Below are 7,018 nucleotides of genomic sequence, written 5' to 3'. Positions count from 1 at the left end.
GGAAGGAAGGAAGGAAGGAAGGGGAGGAAGGGATGGAGGGAGGGAAGGAAGGAAGGAGAGAGAAAGAGAGAAAAGGAGAAAGAGGGAGAGAGAAAAAGAAAAGAGGAGGAAGGAAGGGAGGAAGGAAGGAGAAGGGAAGGGAAGGTAGGGAAGGGAAGGAAGGAGAGAAGGAAGCAGGAAAGAAAGAAGGAGGAAGAGGAGAAGGAGAAGAGGAGGAAGAAGGAAGGGAGGGAGGGAAAGAAAGAAAGAGAGAAAGAAAGAAAGAAAAAGAAAGAAGGAAAGAAAGGAAGAAAGAAAGAAAGAAAGAAAGAAAGAAAGAAAGAAAGAAAAGAAAGAAAGGAGGGAGGGAAGGAAGGAGAGAGAGAAAAAGAGAAAGAAAGAGGGAGAAAGAAAAAGAAAAGAGGAGGAAGGAAGGAAGAGGAAGGGATGGAAAGGGAGGAAAGGGAAGGAAGGAGGGAAGGAAGGAGGGAAGGAAGGAGGGAAGTAGAAAAGAAAGAAAGAAAGAGAGAAAAAAGAGAAAGAGGGAGAGAGAAAAAGAAAAGAGGAAGGAAGGAAGGGGAAGGGACGGGAAGGGAGGAAAGGGAAGGAAGGAGGGAAGGAAGGAAGGAGAAAAGAAAGAAAGAAAGAAAGAGAAAGAGAGAAAGAAAGCAAAAGAAAGAAAGAGAAAGAAAGAAAAGAAGGAGGAGAAGGAGGAGGAATAAGGAAGGAAGGGAGAGAAAGAGAGAGAGAGAGAAAGAAAGAGAAAGAAAGAAAGAAGAAAAGAAAGAATATACTGTAAGATCTACAATATTTTGCTCATAATCATATTCCTTGCATAGTGTCTAACACATAAGAAGACTCACTAATTATTTGTGGAACGAATTACTTGAATAAATTTAGTAATTAAGGAGTGTTGAAAGTAAACTTAATGTAATGGACATTTCTGCCTCAGTTCAATCTAGAAGGAGGCTGTACAATGCTTGAGGTGAGTTGATTGGCCTAAATATGGAACAGAAGGATGTAATATGCTTCTCTCTCTTCCACTAAATAAAATAATTGGTGTTTGGGAGGAGCTGAATAGTTACCTAGAGGTATGCAAAGGATACAAAAAGTAAATAAAAGACGTTCTCAAGAAATTCACTAGAAGAGACACAATTCACATGAAAGAAATAATTGACATTATCATCAGAAAGCAGCATATAGCAAAGAACTATATTGTCTGGAATAAACAGTAAATGCCATAGCAGTTTAGAGATAGAACAGACAAATCATTGACCTTATAGAGGCTACAAGAATTCATGTCTCCTGCTCCACACAACGCTCCCCAGTAGCAATGGCTCCTAAGGTCCTGAAGTAACATAAATTAAGTCAGAGATAATTTGACTGGCAGATTCTAAGATTTTATTGGTAACATATCATACTTCATTTACATTATGGAGACCAAAGAGGATGTCACCCTGACACAGAGAGAAGCTTTTATGAAGATCTTCTAAGTCTCCATATTACAATAACGTTACAAGTTTTCATCCATTCCTCCCGTCTCAATATACATCTATATCCATTTAACAAGGAAAGAGGAGGAGAGGGAGGAGGAAAAGGCATTTTGTCAGGAAAGCTTGCTATCTTTGTCCTAAAATGTTTCTAAGTCTATCAATGTTTTACCTTATTCTTTGATCTATCAAATAGGCCACAATGACGCTCCTTGATCCCAGAAGACAAGCCTCAAAAATCTTAAATGTATACATAGTGAAAGAAATCAAGGCAGGCACTGTGGCTAACGCCTGTAATCCTAGCACTTTGGGAGGCCAAGGTGGGAACATCACTTTAGATCAGGAGTTTGAGACCAGCCTGGGCAACACGGTGAAACCCCATCTCTACTAAAATACAAAAAATTAGCCAGGTGTGGCAGCATGCACCTGTATTCCCAGCTACTCGGGAGGCTGAGGCAGGAGAATTGCTTGAACTCGGGAAGCGGGCGTTGCAGTGAGCCAAGATCACGCCACTGCATTCCAGCCTGGGCAACAAAGTCAGACTCTGTCTACAGAAAAAAAAAAGAAATTGGTCTTCACCATTCCCACATTAACCTTGTTTTCTGAAGTAGTTGTAATTGATCCTTAGAAAATGAGTCTCCAGAACTCAGCTAACTGGTTTTCAAATAGTAAAGTGTTTTCAAGCTATGCTTTGCAACTGTTTAGTGGATTGTGATATCAATTATTTTAATTATGTGATATATTTGTATATAGGTGTACATATGTTGAGTCGTGACACAAAATGCATTCTTACTATGGATCACAAGTCAAAATGTTTGAAAAACACTAGTCTAATCTGTTAACAGGGAAGAGATCAACAAAGGAAATTCACCATATTGACACTAAGCCATACAAAGCTCTATTAACATTTTCAGAAAAAGAGAGAAGTCATCTGATTTATCTGACATCCTTATAATTAATGTGTTAATTATTAATAGGATAGCATGACTTGCTTCCTCTCATGGAAGGATCTGAAGAAAACTTCACACATAGGTTTTGGGTTCACTCTCCTTGACCACTTACAATGTAATGGCTGTTATTTCCCCAGGTCTGTAAATAAAGGCATATGCCTAGGAGTGCTGAATAATTCATGTGTCTATATATATAACATAAGGGTGTAAAAGTTATATGTCTATGCATAGAATACATAAGTGCAAATGGCATTTTTTTGTTAATATGGGCATTACTGGACCTGTCCGTAATAAAAATAATTTAGTTTGTTAAGAAGACTTTATCGGATAGAACACATGCAGCATAGCCCATGACCTTGTAGGGTGTGGGAAAGAATGCCCTAAAGAAACAAGCTGCAAGTTATGATAAGCTGTCTGTAAGCACTGGATAAAAGCCTACAACTGGGTGGCCATTAGGACAGCTGACAAGGAAGACAGACCAGTGTATGTGTGAAATGGCTTCCTTGCTCATTCTTATCCTGCTGTTTCTTCCTTATGCACCATAGAAAGGTCAGCCCAACTGGTGCCAAACAGCCTTGAATAGTAATCCAGGAGCAGGTGAAGCAAATTGCCTTTGTCACCATAAATGCTCATTATTTTATCATTTCTTTTTCTTCCCTCCGTTAGATGATGTGCATTACATGTTATATGTTATATATGCTAAACTATCAAATTTATAATATTGGTTGTTTGCTATACTTTGTGTATAAAGCTATTCAAATAACATCTTCCTAAGAAAATCATTTTTTCTCATCTGCACAAACTCTCAATCTAAAAGAAATAGAAAGGCTATGGAAAGCATACACAAATTCCCACAGAGCGAAATGAATTCATTTCACTTTAGTCTAGCTCTTTATCACCAAATATGGTCATTATACTACTTAGAGCTGACATAAATAGGAGAAATAAATGCATAAAGGAGGGGAGGCTGGGTAGAAGTACTTATTTAGCGCCATTTTTATAGCTCTTAGCAATTTTACAAAAGCACTTAAACATACATTATAACATTTAATCCAGATTACATTGTGATGCAGCAAACAATATTACTTATCCTCATTTTTCAAGTAAAGAATTGAGGCTCAGAAAGGTAAAAACAAAGCCAAGACTCAGAGTCCATCTGTGTCTTCCATATACCACACTGCCGCTCTACTGACCCAAGATGATTGGGGGTTCTTCAAATGGGATGAGTTGAAATTCTGAAAACAAACAAATAAAAAAAACCTGTAGGGTGGCATATAATCCCAACCCCTTTTGACCTTACCTATAATTGTAATTCTATACAATGCTGCACAGGTATCATAAATATCTGCTCTTGTTACAGCTCTCTGCTACCAATAATTATCATGGTTAACAGCTATTAAAAGCAGTAGCACTAACTGTCCAGAACTGAGCAAATACTCCAACTGTGCCCATCCTCTCATGGCAAAACTAATTTCTCTATTTGAACCTAACAATTAATTAGACATAAATTTCGAAATGCAGGGTCAAAATCAGGAAGAACTGTCATGTTTATTCTATGTGTAAAATATCACTACAAGGTAACCAATGAACCCAAGTAAGAGTAGTCCTAGGACGTTTGCTCATTTACATGCGTGTGTTTAGTGGGAAAATCTGTGTCAATGCAAAAAAAAAAAAAATAGCTTCCCCAGCAACTCAATCTTTTTTTTTATTATTATTATACTTTAAGTTTTAGGGTACATGTGCACAACGTGCAAGTTAGTTACATATGTATACATATGCCATGTTGGTGTGCTGCACCTATTAACTCATTATTTAACCCCCAGCAACTCAATCTTTCCTGATCTCCTATATCTAAGAAAATGATAGAAAAGATTTTAAACTATTAAAAAGGGAAGATCACTTTGATGAAGTTAGCATTTTATTTAAATGTGTGTGTGTATTTAATATGTATATATATATCACTGGCTGCCTTGCACATTTGCTATACATATATATACAGCAAATATAAATATATATAGCAAATATAAATATATATAATATAAATACAAATATATATATAGCAAATGTGCAAGGCAGTGCCTGCCACAACCACCACAAAAAAAGTGATAGTGGTAGAGCTTCAGAGACCCTGTGGTCCAGTCCACTGGGAAATGGGCAATAACTGCTCTTTATATCTTGTTTTGATGCTCTACTTTTTATCACTGCCTTGCTTTCTTCCCCATAACATCAGCCTGTAAATCTGTCTCAGAACTAAAAGTTTCTAATTGAGATCTCTCATATCGACATAGTATCACAGAAAAAACAACTCTGAATCACCCCTTGCCCTGATTTAATAATAGGTAACATCCCATAAATTGAACACTGCAATAAAAGTATGACAGTGTCTTCTTAGAGCATTGTTCTGCTCTTTAATAAAAAATTTTAAGGGGTTATAAAAAGTCTACGAGAATTTTACCTTATGGTTAAGCTAATTAAGATTATATAAATTTGGAGGCAGGCAGATCACAAGGTCAGGAGATTGAGACCATCCCGGTTAACATGGTGAAACCCCGTCTCTACTAAAAAATGCAAAAAATTAGCCAGGCACCATGGCATTGGAGGCTGAGGCAGGATGGAGGCATGACTGGAGGCGGACTTGCAGTGAGCGAGAGTGCCCTGCTCCAGTCTGTGTCAAAAAAAAAAAAAAAAAATCATATAAATTTGAGTTCCAAGATGGCCGAATAGGAACAGCTCCAGTCTATAGCTCCCAGCGTGAGCGACACAGAAGATGGGTGATTTCCGCAGTTCCAACTGAGGTACCAGGTTCATCTCACTGGGGCTTGTCAGACAGTGGGGACAGGACAGTGGGTGCAGCCCACCAAGTGTAAGCCAAAGCAGGACAAGGCATTGCCTCACCCAGGAAGCACGAGGGGTCAGGGAATTCCCTTTCCTAGCCAAGGGAAGCTGTGATAGACGGCACCTGGAAAATCGGGTCACTCCCACCCTAAAACTGCGCTTTTCGAATGGTCTTAGCAAACGGCACACCAGAAGATTATATCCCATGCCTGGTTCGGAGGGTCCTACGCCCAAGGAGCCTCGTTCATTGCTAGCATGGCAGTCTGAGATTGAACTGCAAGGTGGCAGCAAGGCTCGGGGAGGGGCGCCCACCATTGCTGAGGCTTGAGTAGGTAAATAAAGCCACCAGGCAGCTCGAGCTGGGTGGAGCCCACCCCAGCTCAAGGAGGCCTTCCTGCCTCTGTAGACTCCACCTCTGGGGGCAGGGCGTACCTGAATAAAAGGCAGCAGAAACCTCTGCAGACTTAAATATCCCCATCTGACAGCTTTGAAGAGAATAGTGGTTCTCCCAGCATAGAGTTTGAGACCTGAGAAAGGACAGACAGCCTCCTCAAGTGGGTCCCTGACCCCCGAGTAGCATAACTGGGAGGCACCCCCCAATAGGGGCAGACTGACACCCCACACAGCCGGGTACCCCTCTGAGACAAAGCTTCCAGAGGAATGATCAGGCAGCAACATTTTCCGTTCAGCAATATTTGCTGTTCTGCAGCCTCCGCTGCTGATATCCAGGCAAACAGCGTCTGGAGTGGACCTCCAGCAAACTCCAACAGACCTGTAGCTGAGGGTCCTGACTGCTAGAAGGAAAATTAACAAACAGAAAGGACATCCACGCCAATACCCCATCTGTACGTCACCATCATCAAAGACCAAAGGTAAATAAAACCACAAAGATGGGGAAAAAATAGAGAAGAAAAGCTGAAAATTCTAAAAATCAGAGTGCCTCTCTCCATCCAAAAGAACACAGCTCCTCGCCAGCAATGGAGCGAAGCTGAATGGAGAATGACTTTGATGAGTTGAGAAAAGAAGGCTTCAGAAGATCAAACTTCTCCGAGCTAAAGGAGGAAGCTCGAACCCATCGCAAAGAAGCTAAAAACCTTGAAAAAAGGTTAGACGAATGGCTAACTAGAAAAACCAGTGTAGAGAAGACATTAAATGACCTGATGGAGCTGAAAATCATGGCACGAGAACTATGCAATGGATACAAAAGCTTCAGTAGCCAATTCAATCAACTGGAAGAAAGGGTATCAGCGATGGAAGATCAAATGAATGAAATGAAGTGAGAAGAGAAGTTTAGAGAAAAAAGAGTAAAAAGAAACGAACAAAGCCTCCAAGAAATATGGGACTATGTGAAAAGACCAAATATACATCTGATTGGTGTACCTGAAAGTGATGGGGAGAATGGAACCAAGTTGGAAAACACTCTTCAGGATATTATCCAGGAGAACTTCCCCAACCTAGCAAGGCAGGCCAACATTCAAATTCAGGAAATACAGAGAACACCACAAGGATACCCCTCTAGAAGAGCAACTCCAAGACACAAAATTGTCAGATTCACCAAAGTTGAAATGAAGGAAAAAATACTAAGGGTATTCAGAGAGAAAGGTCGGGTTATCCACAAAGGGAAGCCCATCAGACTAACAGCAGATACCTTGCCAGAAACTCTACAAGCCGGAACAGAGTAGGGGCCAATATTCAACATTCTTAAAGAAAAGAATTTTCTTTTTTTTTTTTTTTGAGACGGAGTCTCACTCTGTCGCCCAGGCT

The sequence above is a fragment of the Hylobates moloch genome, unplaced genomic scaffold, assembly GCF_009828535.3.
Source record: "Hylobates moloch isolate HMO894 unplaced genomic scaffold, HMol_V3 SCAFFOLD_16, whole genome shotgun sequence".
Classification (NCBI taxonomy): Eukaryota; Metazoa; Chordata; class Mammalia; order Primates; family Hylobatidae; genus Hylobates; species Hylobates moloch.
Note: the sequence above shows the minus strand (reverse complement) of the source record.